This window comes from Caretta caretta, chromosome 2 (genome assembly GCF_965140235.1).
Source record: "Caretta caretta isolate rCarCar2 chromosome 2, rCarCar1.hap1, whole genome shotgun sequence".
Lineage (NCBI taxonomy): Eukaryota > Metazoa > Chordata > Testudines > Cheloniidae > Caretta > Caretta caretta.
Window position 1 is genome coordinate 154,811,402 of NC_134207.1, and position 20,058 is coordinate 154,831,459.

Sequence of the window (20,058 nt, forward strand, 5' to 3'; positions counted from 1 at the left end):
GGTCCCAATGCTTTCTACTTGAATTTTATATGCAGTGAAGTTAAAAGTGTTCCATTTTCCAGCAGCCAAAATTGAACAAGTTCTAGGTTAGATAATACTGCAGTACATAGAATGCAGTACTACAGCCAGACCTCACTGCAATATGTAACTGGCAAGGAGTTTCAATGGGGCAGCAAACTGAAAAATTAAATCAGTTATAGAAAATGGTTTAAAAATAGGTTGGGGCTTCACTGCAAGTGAGTCTCCCGGATGTGGCTGGGGATAGAACAATATTTAGGGCCCAATGCATTGGTGTCCCTTTGTCTATGTGCTGGCATAAAGGAGCTCTGAAGGTATCTAAGTGCCCTGCTGGGGAATTTCACAGACCGAGGGTTTCCCCAATAGACACTGAGATAATGCTGGGAGGTGCGGGGGCGTGGGGGGAGCACGGGCATGTTGGGGAAAAGGGGTAGATCTGGGGTATTCCTGTGCCCAATTTATTCCCTATTCCAGGATTATCCACAGGGGACACTGACAGCCAAGGATAGGTTAGGAGAGCTCCAAGAGGTCTTCTAAACTGTGCCAAGGGCCAAAATGGCCGTTGGCAAATACAGCATAGGCGAGACACAAAGGTGGTATGAAGAGACCAGTGTCTATCTCTTCTCCTTCCACCCAGTCCCTCTGTCAAGCTTGGCTCTGGTGCAAGATTAATTTGGCTCACTAGCCTAATAAGATAAAATACTCCATGGGAGCAAGGTGCAGTTAGTTGCTGTGGAAACAGAAATTTTGAATTTTCTGACTTGTTCAAAGTTTAAATTTACTACCGATTTCATATTTCCCTGCTAGCAGATGATGATGAAAGTAGATAGTTTCAAAATTACCTGCACCAGAGTACATGTGAAGGGAAGAGCAGGGATCACAAACTCATTATCTCTTTACAATCCTGCTTTTTCCTGCAACATTTAAGTTTATAACGTAAAAAAATGCTTCCATTTTTTCCATGGCGAAGACACCCTTCACAATCTAAACAGCCATGTAGAAGCCAGCCCCAACCCTGCGAGAGGGAAGGGAGTGGGAAGAGCATCGGTCAGGACAGGACAGCTAACTCAGGAACTGACTGGCCCCTAATGTCAGCCACAAAGGACTGAGAATGCTGGTGGTGGCATGAAACCTGTGGGTGGGAGAGAGGAATCAGCAGTAAACTGGCAGCCTAATGACACAGGGAGTGCTGACAACAATTCATTATTTATTCCCTGCCCGCGCTGCAATGATTCTCATTGCCTTGAAGCTAAGGTAGGAATATATGTAGGGGAAGGAAGGAAAGGTGCATTCCCTCCTTATGTCCCATGCAATGAAAGCATGAGAAGGATAACTACTTTCACCATCTCAGATCACATTGGTGAGGAACTTAGAGGTTCACAGAAAGCAGAAGGGAAAAGAGGACTACCTGACTCCTCTCATATCCAGTATGATCCCCTAACCCTCCATTAATACAGGGAAATAAATGGAGAAAAGGATCTGTGATGGAAGGAAGAGTTGGAGAAGACATTGAAAGGAAACACTGGGGAAGAAGGGAGATGACATAGGGAAAGATGCCTTGGAGATGGAGGAAGCGAGAAAACGAAACAGGGAACATGAGCAAAGGAGGGAAAGAGGAAAAATAGATGGAAAAAACAAGAAGGTCCAAAGCAAAACTGAATCAGAAATGGAAAATGTTCTCAAGAAAAGGGGAGGTGGATTGTAAGAAGAATGGTTAAGGAAAAACAAATGGAAAATTCCTCAAAGTCTGAAGAAAACAGACTAAGGAACCATAGACACCAAAACACAGAAGGAAAATCACCAAGGTAAACAGTAAGGGGAAAAGGGGAGGAGGAAGGAAAAAAATAAAAGATGGTAGTTAATTAAAAGTTTAACACAAAAGTACATTGATAAGCATAGGTGCTGGAACTAGGGGTGCTGGGCATGCGGCAGCAGCCCTTGACTTGAAGTGGTTTCCATTATATACAGGGTTTACAGCTTGGTTCAGTGGCTCTCAGCACCCCCACTATACACGTTGTTTCAGCACCCCTGCTAATAAGATACCTAAAATTCATCAAATACATGACATGATCTCATGGCTGTGTTTTATAGGTTAGTCCGAGTCCACACCTCTGAGCACTCCCAACAGTCCCTATAGCCTTCTACCTTTGCTGCTCTGGCTACAGTGTGGCTGGCTGAAGCCCTCTTCAGATGAACTACAGCAGCAGCGAAGGTGTGAACTGACCCCTCCCACACCATATTCATTTAAATGACATTTTAACTTCGATATCTAGAAACATGGGACCAAATTCTGAATACCTCATTTGGATAAAACTCCCAATGACATCAAAGCTGAGTAAAATTGAACAAGGAATTGAAGCTTTGCTTCATTGTCTGTATGTTCCCTCCATATCCAAACCTTTTGTTTTAACAGAATGGGCTTTTTTCCCAAATTCTCTCTAGAGCAGGTCTTTCCTGACACACTGCCTCAGTTGAAAGGGGACTGGGTTTCTCTCTGCTCTCTTTATCCTTGGAACTTACATTTCCCAGTCTCCTCTTCAGCAGTTGCAATCAAGATGAACATATGGCTTTAAAACCCCACACTGTTGCTACAAGCTGCTGTATACTTTGTTTGGCAAAGGGCTACTGGGTTGTCACAGTAAGACTTGTACTTTGCCGCTGGGGCTTGTCTCTAGTAGGAGAAATAGACAAAGCAATTCCAGTTCGCTGTTCTTTCCTGAAGTAAGGTTAGGGACAACTGGAAGTTAGGTTCAGTGACTTTGTAGAAAATACATAATTTACTGAAAATGGAATATACAATATATCATATTGGTCATTGCCTGGGTGTTGTGACTCCCTCCTAACTTGTACAGAAAAAGAAGTTAAAGAAATACTCAGGTAACTACAGTGACCTCTTGGAGTTTAGTGTCATTGCAGCTTTACTGCTATAGACAAAGCCCAACTTCTGTCCAGAAAATGAACTCTGAAGATCTCAGCTTTGTGCCCGAGGGTAATGCCTGACTCACACTGCTGATTTTAAAGGCATTATAAATTGCCCTGACAATCCCTATAAAGAATGCAGAATGTGATAGGAGGTTTTCACTACTGGGACATATCAGGCATTACTGGTGAGCAAATCCTCAGCATGATATTATCTCCACTTTATTAGCTACTAATGTTAGTGACAAAACTGTGAGCATGCTCCACAATTAATAAGGTAGCTGTTTATGTGTTTACCTGTTTCTGAAGTGCTTATCACTGTGGTACCAGTGGGGACTTTGAATGCTACTGGGTGGGAATAGAGATAGACAGTAGGAGAGGCTCATCTGTGGTATAACATCTCTGAATTCAACTGAGTTACATCAAGTGTGAATTTGGCCCACTAGAGCTTGGGGCAGTGAGAGTGATGAAGAAAAAATTCAAATCTAAAATGGATACACAGAAAAGTGGCTCACTCCAGTATTAATAGGGCCTTGGAAGGTGCAGAGCTCTCTTATGGGGTGTTGAACACACAACTCCCACTGAATTCTGGCACCCAACACCTTATAGGACCAAACCTTTAATAACAGTGAAGGTAAAACTTGTGTTTTTAATTTAAAATGTCTCTGTTTTTCTCATGTGGATAATGCCTTGTTCTGGGGCATTAAGATTTTTCCCTTATGCACTAAAGTGCAAGAAACAAAAAAAATATATAAAGTAATTCAATCCCTGCTTTTCTGTATTTAAAATCTCAGCCATAATGTCGCATTAGCATATTTTCCATTTAATTATTGTATTCATCAGTACATGATTCATTATCTAAGATAGACTACTTGTTCACTTAGGAAATGTTTCCATAAAAATATCAGTATGTGTATTGTAACAGGCCATTCTCCCCTATAAAGTATATGAAGCTTAACTGATCTAGGATTATTCTTTGAATAAAATATTTGGAGAAAAATATCTAATTTCAGTGATAAGAGTTATAAAGCAACATTATGAAATATAACACAACTGAGGATAGTGTGTTCTATACCAGATGTTGAAATACTCTGAGTATTTAAGATGTATGTAAGGTGATATATACGGCTTACAAACATAGAGTTGATAAGAGAGCTATGAATTTGTAAGTTGATTAGAAAAAAAAATCTAGAAACTTCCATGCTGCCTCTTACACTTGGATCTAATCCTTCTCCTCCTTCAAATCCCTCCCCGCAAGACCCATTCCTACCACAATTCCTATAAGAAATCAGCCAGTTAATCATGGTAGATTGAGGGCCATATGGGGTTAGTTGGCACTTTATTTATAATTATATGAATTGCACATACAGATAATATATATTTGATTGCATTCTCCTCCCTCCATCTTTGGTAGGTCACTTGCCTCCATATGCCTTAGTAGTGCAATGAGCTCCATGCATGCAGGCCCCTACCATCCATGTGGCTCTCCATTCAGCAGGGCTCCATGGGGAGGAAAGGGTCTTCATGCATCTTAATGCAGGACCAGGGAGTTAGACTGTAAGATTTTCAGGGCAGGAACTACACCTTTGTGTGTATTTGTACAATACTTACCACCATTAACTCCATTTCCAGTTGGGATCTCTGGTCATAAAGATAATATAAATATTAAATAAGAATTAACTACTTTAAAAAAAATTAAAGAGACAAAATTAGCTAGCAAAAATTTAAATATAATATAGAAGTTAGCTGAGACATTTTTCAGCAATGGAAACATTCTAAAATTAGAACATGTGTGGACAGAGACAAGAAGGAAATGATAAATTTGGCAATAAATAAATAGGCTGGGGATTAAAATTTTAAGTAGAAGAAAAAATTAGGTAACGAACATGATCTGAAATGCCTAAAAAATACCTATACTGCCCCAAAAGAAGATGAAACAATTTAACAATCTAAATTAGCACTAATATCAAGAGAAGATTTGGGATATTAAAAAAATATGAACATGCTTAACTTTTACACATGATAAGTAGTCCCAAGACTCATATGCATAAATCTTTGCAGGATTGGAGACAGAGAGAGCAATAGTTCCTCTTGGTTAACACCTGCTACAGGAGAAATACCACTGTTAATGGGTAAGGATGCAGAATATGTTCTTCCTATTTTGGATAATTATTGTATTTTTAATTGAAATTTGTAAACAATCCATAGAAAATACAGTGATGGACACCATATAAAAACCTGCAATATGATATATTCCATACAGATATAAAAAGGGAGGGGTGAGATTAGAAGCAAAAATGGGATTACAGTAGAATTTTAGAAAATAGAGTAAATAATTCCGTATTTGGCAAGAATATTGTATATCAGTCAACTTTCACAAAAGATAATACCACCTTCCTATGAAGGAGATTGTAAGTGTTTTAAAGGAATCTTAATAAGGATCTAATTTAGTGTAATGCTGTTTTACACTACATTTTCACTTGTACCACTATGATGTCTAGATTTTAGAAAATATATCAGCTGGTGGATAAACAGGAATGCACAAAAAATTGTAATCATATCAAGATTGTATTATAAAAGGGAAATCAACTAAACATAATCCGAGAAATTATTTAACTTGATAGAGATAAATTCTAAGTGCACTGACTCATCTGTTATTGCTACATTAGACACAGAGGAAAACTGGAATTTAGTAAACTGGAATTTTCTTTTCAAAGTACTTCAAAAAACGAAACTAGGGCAAACATAATAAAATGGAAATACGTGCTTTACACTAAACCAAATGGGCAAAGAATAGAACAAATTAGATATCTACACAATGTAAGTTTTGCAGATTGTTTGCAGTATTGTTGCTGTGTTGGTCCTAGGATATTAGGGACACAATGTGAGTGAGGTAATTTTTTTTTTTTTAAGACCATCTTCTGTTGGTGAAAGAGGCAAGCTTTCAAGCTAGCCAGAGCTCTTCTTCAGGGCTGTGAAAGGTATTCAGAGGGTATGTCTACTCTACAATTAAAAACCAGCGGCAGGCCCATGCCAACTGACTTGGGCTCACAGGGCTTGGACTAAGGAGATGTTTAATTGCAGTGTAGATGTTTGGGCTTGGGCTGGAGCTCAGGCTCTAGGACCCTGTGAGATGGGAGGGTCCCAGAGCTCAAGCTTCAGCCAAAGCTCAAATGGTTACACTGCAACTGAACAGCCCCACAGTCTGAGTCCCACCATGAGCCTGAGTCAGTTGGCACAGGCCAGTCACAGGATTTTTTTCTGTATTAAAGCAGGTTCTCTCAGGGTGGAGTGTCCTTGTTTGGTGAAGGCAGTTTTAAGTGTGTTAAGGTGCATATCCTGGACTTTCTCCTCAGAGCATATTCTGTGGTATCTGAGTGTCTGGCAGTAGATAACAGATTTCTTGGTGTGTTAGGTTTGGTCACTGGATCTATGAAGGCAGGTGCGGTGATCCAGGGGTTTCTCGTATATAGTTGTCTGTAGGGGTCCATTGTTGAAGTTGATTGTGGTGTCCAGGAAGTTGATGCTGGTGTGGGAGCGTTCTAGAGAGAATACAATGTATGGATGGTGGTTTGAAATGGATGAATTTGTGGATGAAATTGTGGTGGAAATCTATGAGGAAGTATAGGTCGTCTGTCCAGGGGATGAAAATATCATCAATGTAGCTCAGGTAGATAATTTGTTTCATGGTGCATTTGTCCAGAAATTCTTCCTCCAGGTGTCCCATGAAGAGGTTAGCATACTGGGCAGCCATACTAGTACCCATGGCTGTTCTCACTGTTTGTACAAAGTTTTTGGGTGAGTATGGGTGAGGATGAAATGAATGAGTCTGGAAATGTGTTTGGGGTGGATATCTGAGGGTTGTCCATTGTCTTCTGGATATTTGAGACAGCAGCAATGCTGTCATTGTGAGGGATGTTGGTGTATAGGGAGGCCACACAAATATCTCAAAAGAACCTCCTTGAAAAAAAAAAACCTTCCAGAAAAAAACCCCACAAACTTCTGACTGCACACCCCTGCTGGGTCACCTGCCACTCCAGACTGGGGGTATCGTTAAGCAACTACAACCTATTCTCAATGGGAACCACATCCTGAAATAAATCTTCCCCAAACTCCCTCTTCTGGCTTTCAAACAACCCCCCAACCTCTCCAAGCTCATCATCCAAAGCAAGTTCCCCACAAACCAGGACCCTGCTATAATAGCAAATGCAAAATGTGCAGACATATGTCACTGCTACAATGATCAATAACCCCCACAACACCCCTTTCAAGATCCATAGGTACTACACATGCTATCACACTATGTGGTGTATCTTATCGTGTGCACTAAATGCCACAATTACAACTATGTGGGTGAAACCAGACAATCACTACACACTCTCGCATGAACTCACACTGAAAAATGATAAAAGAAAAACCCCTTATAACCTGTGGACGAACTTTTCAGAAATTGATCATTCCCTATCTGACTCCTCAGTCCTCAGCCTCAGAGGAAACCTGCACAACATCTTAAAATATGAACCTGGGAGCTTAAATTCATAATTTTGCTAGACACTAAAAATCATGGGCTTGACAATTGCATTTCCCCTTCAAACAATGTTTCTACCACTACAAAGGCAAACAGTACATTCTCAATCAGTGATCTTACCTCTTCAGGAAGCAGTATTTTATACTTTGCACTTGTACAGTGGGATCTTAAAACACTCCAAATGTTACCATGTTTGTCCCACCAAAATTCCTCTTAGAAAGTAAAATTTTCAGGTGGGGAAACTGTAGAATGGAGAGAGGAAGGAGGGATAAATGCCTTGACAAAGATCACAGAGTGTCTCAACAGCAGAGCCAGGAACAGGATCCAGATAACATAACACTATGCTTCTTCACAGCCTCGTGTAATTATATTCTGCCTATCTAAATTTGCACTGTAGTTTCTGTTGGATAGGAGATACTGCAGTTTCTTAATACACATCTGTGTTCAAAATTAGAAATAAAACTAAATCATTTTCTTGAGAGTGAAGAAACACCTTCCCTTCCAATAAACTGAAAAGAGGTAAAAAGCAAATCAGAGTGCATGCCTCAGGCAATGCTTTCCTAATCCTGCCTCCTTTCCATCGAAGCAGTTGTTAGGGCAACATTATTGCTAGTAACCTTCTTGAACTTTCAAAATTAAACAAATTTTTTTGGATGGCCCAAAACCACCACACTGATTTTCAAATCCATCTGAGCTGGGATATTGCCAGGCAGCTATTTAGCTCTTCATCACACATGGACATCCACCATCTTCTTTAGACAGGAAAATGAGAGTTAAATCAGTACATTAATGGAGTTACTCCAGGTTTACCACCAGTGTAAATGAGAACAGAATTTGACCTATAGACTGCTAACAAGTGGCCTCAGAGCCAGACTGTGACTGAAGCCATTGGTTGCAATGGAGGAGGTGAAAATGCACATTGCCCCAGCAGGAACTTATCTGAGAGCACAGGGAGAGGGTGAACCTCTTTCACCACTGACACTGGACTCAATGGGCCAGATTCTCTCTTGCCCTGCACCTTGACAGTGTTTTACACCAGTGCAGATTGAGTACAAAGTACATGTCAATTGTTATCAAATTAGAAATATAATAAATGGTTACACAAGGGGAAGAGCAATGGAAAAATCAGGCCTACTGGCTACATCTAAAATTGAATATTTTATTGACTTCTCCCAGCACTGGTCTAGCACTGATACAGCTCCATGGTGGGAACATTTGTGTAGACCAGCCATCATTATTTCTACCAACATGTCATATAGTCCTGAGAGTACTCCTGTCATTCCAGCAACAGTGCTAAACCAACCCTGGGAGAACTCCCTAGTAGCCAAAGACACCCTCCCCCTTTACCATTTCCTGCTCTTGAGGAGAGCACACAGCACACTGTTCTCCCCGACAGCCAGGATCTTTTTATCACCCTGACTGAAATACCCTCCCAACCCAACCAAGCTGGAGAAGGGACCTCTGATGAGTGTACCTTTTTAAATATAATACATGTTTTAAAAGCATGCATTTTTAATGATTAATTTGCCCTGAGGACTTGGGATGCATTCATGGCCAGTACAGCTAATGGAAAAGTCTGTTAACGTGTCTGGGGATGGAGCAGAAATCCTCCAGGGACATCTCCATGAAGCTCTCCTGGAGGAAATCTAAAAGCCTTTGCAGAAGGTTTCTGGGGAAAGCAGTCTTATTCCGTCCTCCATGGTAGGACACTTTACCACGCCATGCTAGTAGCAAGTAATCTGGTATCATTGCATGACAAAGCCTGGCAGCGTATGGCCCCAGTGTTTGCTGGCATTCAAGCAACATCCATTCCTGATCTCTCTGTGTTATCCTCAGGAGAGTGATATTGTTCATGGTAACCTGGTTGAAATAGGGGAATTTAATTAAGGGGAAATTCAGAGGTGGCCGTTCCTACTGGGCTGTTTGCCTGCAGCTGAAAAGAAATCCTCCCAGCAGTTAGCCAAGTGGTTTGGGATGGGAGGCCATTGGCGCGGAGCTGTTTGCGTTTGGCTAGCAGGGATCTTCCCTGATACCAGCCACACGGTGGGGGGAGGGGTAAAGCGATCATCCCGGAGAATTGGATGGGAAGGGATTAGTTTGGTTTCTGCTGCTGCAGGTTAACACAAAAACCGCAGCACTAAATGGCCAACTCAACTGGTTTTGCTTGGTATGGGAAAGGAGGGCACTGCTGTTATGAAGGTTGCAGAAGCCGAAAGACTGTGGCTTACCACGGCTGCCTGTAAGCCGAATTCTGTTGCCAGCACTGTGTGTGTGATCTCTAACACCAAAGCTACAGGCACTCAATATAAGATGCAAAATGCGACCTTGTACCAAAATCTCATGTGCTATGTAATGTGAATAGTGTTGTTCACTGTGAAAGAGTATAGCCATTGTTCTGTAAAATGTATCTTTTTAAATACTTCACTCCCTTTTGTTTCTCCTGCAGCTGCAAATGTTTCAAGCCACCCTCCTCCATCCCAAAGGCTATCTCAGATAAGGCGGTGAAAAAAAAGCACGCGCAATGAAATGTTCTCTGAGCTCATGCAGTCATCCGGCACTGACAGAGCTCAGCAGAATGTGTGGAGGGACACAGTAGCACAGTACAGGAAAGCGGCCAATGAACGTGAGGACAGGAGGGATGATCGAGATGAGAGGTGGCGGCAGGAAGATCAGAGGAGGCAGGATGCAACGCTGGGGCTACTGTGGGATCAAACGGACATGCTCCGGCATCTGGTGGAGGTTCAGGAACGGCAGCAGGATCACAGACTGCCACTGCAGTCCCTGTTTAACCGCCCTCCCTCCTCCCCAAGTTCCATAGCCTCCTCACCCAGATGCCCAAGAACGCAGGGTAGGGGCGGTTCTGGGCACCCAACCATTCCACCCCACTGGACAGCCCAAGCAACAGAAGGCTGTCATTCAACAAGTTTTGAAGTGGCCTTTTCCTTCCCTCCTACCCTCCTCCCACACCCCACCCAGGCTACCCTGTGAGTTATCTCCCTATTTTTATAATCAATTAATAAAGAATACATGGTTTTTAAACAATAGTGACTTTATTTCCTTTGCAAGCAAGCCGTGATCAAAGAGGGGAGGGCGGGTGGCTTACAGGGAATTAGAGTCAACCAAGGGGGCGGGTTTTCATCAAGGAGAAACAAACAGAAGTGTCACAGGGTTCCCTAGCCAGTCATGAAATTGGTTTTCAAAGCTTCTCTGATGCACAGCGCTTCCTGCTGTGCTCTTCTAATAGCCCTGGTGTCTGGCTGTGAGTATTCAGCATCCAGGCGATTTGCCTCAACCTCCCACTCCGCCATAAACGTCTCGCCCCTACTCTCACAGAGATTGTGGAGCACACAGCAAGCAGCAATAACAGTGGGAATACTGGTTTTGCTGAGGTCTGAGCAAGTCAGTAAACTGCGCCAGCGAACCTTTAAACGTCCAAATGCACACTCTACCACCATTCTGCACTTGCTCAGCCTATAGTTGAACAGCTCCTTACTACTATCCAGGGTGCCTGTGTACGCCTTCATGAGCCAGGGCATTAAGGGATAGGCTGGGTCCCCAATGATAACTATAGGCATTTCAACATCCCCAACAGTTATTTTCTGGTCTGGGAAGTAAATCCCTTCCTGCAGCCGTTTAAACAGACCAGAATTCCTGAAGATGCGAGCGTCATGAACCTTTCCCGGCCATCCCACATTGATGTTGGTCCCTTGTGATCCACCAGTGCTTGCAGCACCATTGAAAAGTACCCGTTGCGGTTTATGTACTGGTTGCCCTGGTGGTCCGGTCCCAAGATAGGGATATGCGTTCCGTCTATAGCACCACCACAGTTAGGGAATCCCATTACAGCAAAGCCATCTACTATGACCTGCACATTTCCCAGAGTCACTACCTTTGATAGCAGCAGCTCAATGATTGCGTTGGCTACTTGCATCACAGCAACGCCCACAGTAGATTTGCCCACTCCAAATTGATTCCCAACTGACCGGTAGCTGTCTGGCATTGCAAGCTTCCACAGGGCTATTGCCACTCGCTTGTGAACTGTGAGGGCTGCTCTCATCTTGGTATTCTTGCACTTCAGGGCAGGGGAAAGCAAGTCACAAAGTTCCATGAAAGTGCTCTTACGCATGCGAAAGTTTCGGAGCCACTGGGAATCATCCCACACCTGCAACACTATGCGGTCCCAACAGTCTGTGCTTGTTTCCCGGGCTCAGAATCAGCGTTCCATGGCATGAGCCTGCCCCATTAACACCATGATCTCCAAATTGCCGGGGACCGCAGATTTAGAGAAATCTGTGTCCATGTCCTCATCACTCTCGTCACCGCGCTGCCATCGCCTCCTCACCTGGTTTTTCAGGTTCTGCATAAACTGCACGATAATGCGCAAGGAGTTTACAATGGTCATAACTGCTGCAGTGAGCTGAACAGGTTCCATGCTTGCTGTGCTATGGGGTCTGCTCGGGCAATCCAGGGAACAGGGCACGAAACGATTGTCTGCCATTGCTTTCACGGAGGGAGAGTTGACTGACGACATTTATCCAAAACCACCCTCGACAAATTTTTGGCCCCATCAGGCACTAGGAGCTCAGCCCAGAATTCCAATGGGCAGCGGGGACTGCGGGAACTGTGGGATAGCTACCCACAGTGCGCTGCTCGGAATGTCAACGCTTACCACGGTACTGTGGACGCACACCACCGAATTAATGTGCTTAGTGTGAACGCATGCACTCGACTTTATACAATCTGTTCCCAAAAATCGACTTCTGTAAAATCGGAGTAATTTCGTAGTGTAGACAATACCCTAACATCGGTTAACTTATGAGGCTTGACATCGTAGATGAATGTCCGCAGGCAAAATTATGTTTTTGTTGTGTGTTTGATAGCTTTTGGTAAGTAAGAGAATATGTAGGAACAAAGTAACAATCTCCTGCATAACGCTGCAGAGTGCTAACAGTGTAAGACATCAAATACAGATAGAGCATGAAGCCATTAATTCCACAGAGAAGTCTAGAGTGGAAGGCATTCTTAAGTGCCCAAACCACCTTAGTTTTTAAGTTCTGATGGCATCAGGAATATTCAGATTGATATAAACCCCCTTTCCTCCCAAATATCAGCCACTTTTTCTGCAAATATACCTTACTGTGACTCCCATAATGTTCACCTCCTTTATCATTGTTGCAGCTTACTATACAATTAACTTTAAAGCATTTGTAAAACTGCTATGTAGGTCACAAACTGAAAAAGGAGCTACAGTAAAAGCATACTCAGCCTACTTAAAGGTTCAGAATAATTAAATACACTTTACTGAAGTCCAAAAGCAAACTTAGTAGTACCATGCAAAACTGACATTTATTTATAATTAAGGCCACTTCTCTGCCATTATTCCATGAGTACAGAAATAGCCAAGGTAATTTGGAGACAGCTTCAGAATTTGCCACTGGCATGGAGCCTTGCTCTAAAACATTCTCTTGCTATTTGCAGATGAGGGGAATTTATGCAGATCTCGAGTCCTCTTACCCTTCCTGGACTCAGGCTCATTCAAAGAAAGTTAAGTCCTGCTCAGACAAGTTACTCTACTACAAAACACAGAGATGTGGAGGCTAACATGATGATTTGGGAACCTGTCTGTAAAACTTATAAACTCTGGTTGACACTGTCAAGTTATTATTATGAAATTGCTGTATCACAGGAAGCCTCTCTACGTGTATCCACCATTGTTGGCAAAGCTGTGTCACCTCCCTGCCAGATGGGGACAATCGAGGGTCATTAGAACTCAAAACCCGCCTGTTCAGGTGGAATCACCTGAATGACAGTCAGTTGGCTGGAGGTGGGAGAAGATACTTCCCCCAACTTATCTGCAGGGAGGAAGGAAGGGGAGAGAGTGGAAAATTTCCAAACCGGACAGAAAGACAGAAGTGACAAACCAGGAATTTAAAAAGGACTCCCATGGGGAAGACTGAGAGAGCCATAGAGGAAGTTTTGGGCAGGAAAGAGGAAGGGGACAGACGAGCAAGGTCAGAGAAGGTGAGCTCAGGAGAGATGGCTCCATGTTTCAGATGCAAGCCATGCACTGCAGCCCCAGATGACTTTAGATGCTCTGGACTGGTGAGGAAACGGAGGCAGGGAAATGTGCGTCGGGTTCATTATTTTTGTTTAGATCTGTGTATTTCTTATGTGATTAAGTAAAGAGTAATGGTTTTAGAATCCTGTGCAAAGTGTCAGTGCATTCCATGCACTACACCGATCACATGCCCCGGGAAGAAGAGAACTGTGGACCCAGAACACCACACAGCTGGATTCTGGAAGAGGATGTGTTTAAGCTACAGAGGAAGCCTGAGGGGCCAGCACTATTTCTACGGTCTGGGCCATGGGCTGCTTGGTCACAGCTCTTGGAGGGGGAGTGCTAGACAAAGGGTCTGCATCCCAAGAGTGCCTAGGGACACCAAGACAGGCTCAGTGCCTAGACTCCATTCAGACTCTGGAGGCTTAACACACCCAGGGATTCAGCAACTGGATCACATCATAGCAGTCTGGTCAGTGGCCAAGAAGAGGCACTCAACTAGACTACCCAGCCCTGTTTCCTGTCAGAGCACACTTACTGCTGGAGGAAGGAAATCTCCACCTTCCAGCAGACAAGAGGAGGAAGTAGAGCCTCCGACTTTCTTGCAGCAGCTGGGGCACAGGCAGAGCGTCCAACCCACTCCCAGGAGTCTGGAGAATCCCCCACTCCTTCCCATCAGCCATGAGCATGTGGTGGTGTAGCAGAACATGCCAGTTGAACCAAATGATTTCCCCAAAGAGCTGTGGGGAGGAAAAAAGTGGAACTTTGATATAAGCAGCTAGGGTGCAATAAAACTGTTCCTCTACACACAATGAGGAAAACAAAGTCGGAGTAATCCACTCTTTAGAAAGGAATGTGTGAAGGGAAAGGGGTATGCAGCCACTTCTTCAGTAACAAACCCGCCAGGCTTTCAGGAATGAGCGTGCAGAGCCAGCCTTCTTGACACTTCTAATAAATTCCACTGACGTCATGTTATAGCAGTTGATTAGATAATGACTTACAGACTGAAGAGCTTCCATCAAAGATTTACTTACGCATCATTTACTCAGTAGAACATTGTTTCCTCTTTTATTTTGTTGTGGTGTTATGAAAATGAATACAACAATATATCTAGAAAAGAAAGAGTTTGCATCTGTGAATGGTGCCTCTTCGGCTGACAAGTTCTTGATACTTCGCTACTCTGAATATTGTAGTAATATACAGCCATTGGTTTTGCCTTGGTTGTCAGCTACTCCAAGAACAGTAGTTGTATTTTTGGTGTCTTTGGTGTTAGTTGTTGTCTTCTCAGGATACTATGGATAAGTAATAGATTTATAGATTCTAAGGCCAGAAGGGACCACTGTGATTATCTAGTCTGATTACCATAACACAGGCCATAGGACTTCCCTGAAATAATTCCTGTTTGAACTACAGCATATAGAAAAATATCTAAACTTGATTTAAAAAATTCAGTGATGGAGAATCCACCACAACCCTTGGTAATTTGTTCCAATAATTAATTATCCCCACTGTTAACAATGTATGCTTTATTTGCAGTCTGAATTTGTCTAGTTTCAACTTCCAGCCACTGGGATCGTGCAAGATTGAAGAGCCCCTTATCAAATATTTGTTCTCTATACAGGTATTGTAGACTGCCATCAAGTCACCACTTAAACGTCTCTTTCCTACAATAAACAGATTGAGCTCCTTGAGTCTATCACTATAAGGCAAAAAGAAAAGGAGTACTTGAGGCGCCACAAGTCCTCCTTTTCTTTTTGCGAATACAGACTAACACGGCTGCTACTCTGAAACCTGTCACTATAAGGCAGTGATTTGAAACTGGGGTACGAGTACCATTAGGGGTACACAAGCTCTCATCGGGGTACATGAGAAAAATCCTGTAATAGAAGACTATGCATTTTATTTAGAAAGACATGGCAATCTAACCATAGGTATATTATGCCCATAACTCAGATGGGGGTATGTGGTAGACTACATTGTTTAGAAAGGAATACGCAGCCTAAAAAGTTTGAAAACCACTGCTATAAGGCATGTTTTCCAATCCTTTAATCATTCTCACAGCTCTTCTCTGAACCCTCTCCAATTTATAAATATTCTTCTTGAGTTGTGGTCATTATTTAATATATATATATTTTTAATGCATTGGCATACTTTAATAGTCAACATAATAAACTATTACTGTGGTCTAATACAATATGTACTCCAAAGTTTTGGGTTGGGTTTTTGTTTTGTTTTTTAAGTCACAGGTTTCTCGTTACTGAGTGAATTTACACATGTACTCAATTAGCTAAAAGAAACATTTATTTTAAACAAATATTCAAATCTATCTGCCAGGTTCTTTTTTTCAGACTAACAGCTCTAACTCCAGCAATGCAGCCTTCCAACCTAAACACACATGCTGGGGCTGAAATTGAAAATATAGGTTTCAGTTTAAACCAAAGATTACTATTTATAAAATTCAAATGAATTACAATGAATACAAAAACAATACTAAATAAGGAAAAAAAATCTTATTTGGTTTCTTCGAGTGTATATCTCCAGATAGCAGATCTTACTGATCTGTGCCATATGATCTCCCATACCAACAGCAGCATATTTACACAGAATGCAAAGAATCTGGCACTCCCAGGAAAGGCTTTAGGTGAAAACTTACCATTGATAAAATCCCTGGAAAAACAAGAATCTTGTGCTTAGACCTCCTAGGAAAGCCTGAGAACTGAAGGAATCCCTCTAGGGAACCTTGATCATTTGATAATAGAGAGGAATCCCCTAGCTGAATAAGCAGCCCTCTTGAGAATTGAGGTGGTATTGCAAAGGTCAGCCCTGTTCAAATCGCTAGGGCCACAAAGCATAATTCCCTAAACAGCCTCCCCCCCGCCCCATCAGGAGAGCCTAATCTAAAGAACTTGCACTCAAATAAAATAAGTAGGGACAACTCATACATCTTTTCTCTGGAAGATCCACAAGGCATAGAAATACGATGTGTAGATGAAAGTGGGAACAACCTATAAGTAACTGAGGTACTGGGAATAATGCCAAATGGGGAAAATTCTGTGTTTCTTTCCCCTCTCAGAGGGCCCAATCCAACTTCCATTAAAGTCAGTGGGAATTGGATTAGACCCAAAAAAGCAAGAAACTACAGAAAAGGAGTTACCCTCTAACATAAAAGTAGTGGCAAATCAGAAAGAACGATGGAAGTCACACAGTGTGCTAATTCTGTCCACATGAAAAAAGCTGAATCAAAGGGACTGAATATGAGAAGTTTCAGAAGTGAGAAGCTGTGTCTAAAAGGACTTTAAATGCATCCTGTAGAAACTAAGCCCCACTTTGTTAGGGGAAAGAAATGGTCTGCTATGGTTAGTAACTGTCACAGCTTAGGACAACTGCACCTACATTTCCCCCTCATTGTCCTCCAAGGGCACCTACTTGTAGGCTCCCAGCTCCTCAGCAAGCACCTCTGTTAAGAGAAGATCCGTGTCTCTCTCCCTCCTGACAAGGGTTTTTCCAGACTGTACAGTTCCCTGCCTACACTCTGAGTTCTCCAGCAAGTCAGACACTCTAAATCATCAGCGTCTGCATGTTGTTTTCTTACCAAGGCTCTAAACAGTATAACTGCTCACAGCTATAAAGTACCACACACCTCTATCTAAGCAAGTACATTTAGTCTTAAGGTGAAAGCTTTCCAGACAAAACATATTAAAATAATAAAAGAACCTACATGCCTGCTAATAAGCTTACCCGAGATCACCCCCACTCCAATAAGGGGCTCCAGTAAGCGCAGGGTCAGCCTTAGGGGTGGGCCACCTGGGTGACCGCCTAAGGGCGCCATGGTCAAGTGGGGACCGTGCAGCAGCTCAGAGGTGTGTGCTGCCAGTGTAGAGTTAGAAACTGCTCCCAGCTGGCAGGGGAGCACCATGGGGGGCAGTGTTCCCTCTAATTTTCCCCATGCATGTGCGGAATGAATTTTGTTGTGTGACACATCACCTTCATATTGGTTCACATAACAAAATTCATGTGGTGGGGGTGGGGCTTAGGGATTCGGAGTGTGGTAGGGGGGCTCAAGGCTGGCGAAGAGGATTGAGGTGCAGGGGAGTGAGGGCTCCAGCTGGAGGTATGGGCTCTGGGATGGGGCCGGGGATGAGGGGTTTGGGGTGCAGGCTGCCTGGGGGTTACAGAGGGGAGAGAGGACTCCCCCAGTTCTCTCTCCCCACAGCAGCACCTGGGCTGGGGTGGGGAAGAGGCTCCTCTCCCCCGGCTGCGGCAAGTCAGGGGCAGGTCCGTGTTGGAGCTGGCGGGGAGAGGCTCCTCTCCCCACCACAGCAGGTCCGTACTGTGCCCTAAGCCCCTGCACAGGGCTTAATAGGCAGCTGCGCAGCTGAGAGGGAATTTAGCTGAGGGGGCACCCAGATTTCTCCCTGCTTCCTCCCAGTGTGGGGGGGAGTGATTACACACAGATACTTCTCCCCCCTACATTCCTCTGTGCCCCCCCATGGGGCTGTCGGGGGGGGGGGAGAGCAAGGAGCAACAGCAAGTGCTCCTGCATCCAAGTCACTTTCCCCACCTGGGCTGTGCTGTTAAGCAAGCATCAGGAGCTGCTGCTTTGCTTCTCTCCCCTTACGCAGCCCAGGTGGGGAAAGTGACCTGGATGCAGGGAGCCCTGACATTGCTCCTTGCTCCCCCACTCACAGCCTCCTAGTGGGGCATGCAGGAGTGGCGTTGGAGGGGACAGCAAGCAGCAATGCCAGCTGCTCCATGCAGCCATATCAGTTTCCCCGTGTGGACACAGGAGGGGAGTGTAGGGGTTAGGGGCAAAGGGGGCAGAGTGCAGGGGTTAGGGCGCAGGAAGGGAATGCAGAAGTTGGGGCAAAGGGGGCATAATACAGGGGTTGGGACACAGGAGGCACAGGGGCACAGGAGGGGGGTGCAGGGGTTAGGGGTGCAGGAGGGGAGGCAGGGGTTGGGGCACAGGAGGGAAGTGCAGGGGTTGGGGGCAAAGGGGGAAAAGTGCAGGCGTTAGGGGCAAAGTACAGGGGTTAGGGGTGCAGGAGGCATAGGGGCACAGGAGGGGGTGCAGGGGTTGGGGCACAGGAGGGAGGCGCAGAGGGATGCAGGAGGGGTGCAGGGGTTGGGGCAAAGGGGGCATAGTGCAGGGGTTAGGGATGCGGGGGGGAGGCAGGGTTTCGGGGCAAAGGGGGCACAGTGCAGCGGTTAGGAGTGAAGAGGGGGGTGAGGAGGGCAAGCATTACAAATGCAGGAGGGGGTGCAGGGGTTAGGTGAAAAGGGGCCACAGTGCAGGAGTTAGGGGCAAAGGAGGGTGGGTGAGGAGGGGAAATGTCAGTCCTTCAAACCTCACCAAGGGATTTTATTCTGGTTATAAGTTCAGAACAGCTGTTAGGGCAGAACAAGCATCCCATGAATCGTACATTCTTTCCTTTATACAGTTTGAGCCTTTGATCTTGTCCTAATATAACAGGTGATCAGCAGACAAAGGTCCTCTCCTCAGGACAAAAGTTTCAAAAGGCTGAGTTCTCACATAACATAACATGTAATGTTTGCATACACTCACCCCTAGAGATTTCCTGGGAAATTCCTTTTAACTTTGTTTATCGCAAAAGTTCATTCTTGTGTGGCACGTTGTTTCAGAACTCATAACACTTCCCAGGGTTTACATTGTCATATCTCCCCACTATAGAAGTTATATACAATTCCACAATAATACATAAACTTTGCATTTTTAATACAATGGACTCCAAAGCTACTTAAATTCAATGATGTTTTTCAAGAATATTGCAGGAAATTGCCATATCTGTCCCATTCACAAGCTGAATGAAGGGACCATTTCATCTTCTCAAGTGGCAAATGGCAGCAAGGATTTACAGCAGCACAGAGACAAACACAGAACCTGACACTAGATGGCTGTGTACCAAGAAAATGAAACACAAAATGCTAGGCCTAGAGACACCCTGACTAACACTTGTTCCAGTCAAGAGAAATTAATGAACAAACTATAAGACCTTGCTTTGAAACTAAGAGAAATTCATGAGAGAGAAGAGGTTTACCTGGTCCTAACTTCATACTGAGGTTCACTTGGCCCTATATTACTACACTCAAGTAGAGCCCCCATAAGGGTCAGGCCCTTGAGAGAGTGTCTGTCTCTTTAACCCCTCCTGTGTCTTTGATTTCCCGTCCCCTTCACAGGGACTGATTCATTTCTGGGGAAACCTGTCAAGCAACCCCAGAAGGGGGTTGCACTCACAAGGGCATCAAAGCAAATGGCTCTTGCAACATTGTCTCTCAAGTGTTTGCTGAGAAGTGTATATTTCAGGGGTGGGCAAACTACGGCCCAGGGGCCGCATCTGGCCCTCCTGACGTTTTAATCTAGCCCTCAAGCTCCCGCTGGGAAGAGGGGTCCGGGGCTTGCCCTGCTCTGGCGCTCCAGCCGGGGAGCGGGGGTTGAGGTCTTGCCCCTCTCTGCATGGTTCCCAGAAGCAGCGGCATGTCCCCCCTCCAGCTCCTACACATAGGGGCAGCCATG

General features: G+C 44.2%; 1 protein-coding gene and 1 long non-coding RNA gene across 2 annotated transcripts in view; one reads left to right on the forward strand and one right to left on the reverse strand.

Annotated features, from left to right (window-relative positions):
* LOC142070840 (uncharacterized) overlaps positions 1-10,429 on the forward strand; it is a 31,747-nt gene extending 21,318 nt beyond the window's left edge. The window contains exons 2-3 of the long non-coding RNA XR_012666763.1: positions 4,999-5,069; positions 9,912-10,429. This is a non-coding gene — a long non-coding RNA (uncharacterized LOC142070840). The remainder of the gene's footprint in view (positions 1-4,998; positions 5,070-9,911) is intronic.
* The window catches only part of AHRR (aryl hydrocarbon receptor repressor), a 150,545-nt gene that overhangs the window by 85,560 nt on the left and 44,927 nt on the right, over positions 1-20,058 (reverse strand). The window lies entirely within an intron of this gene.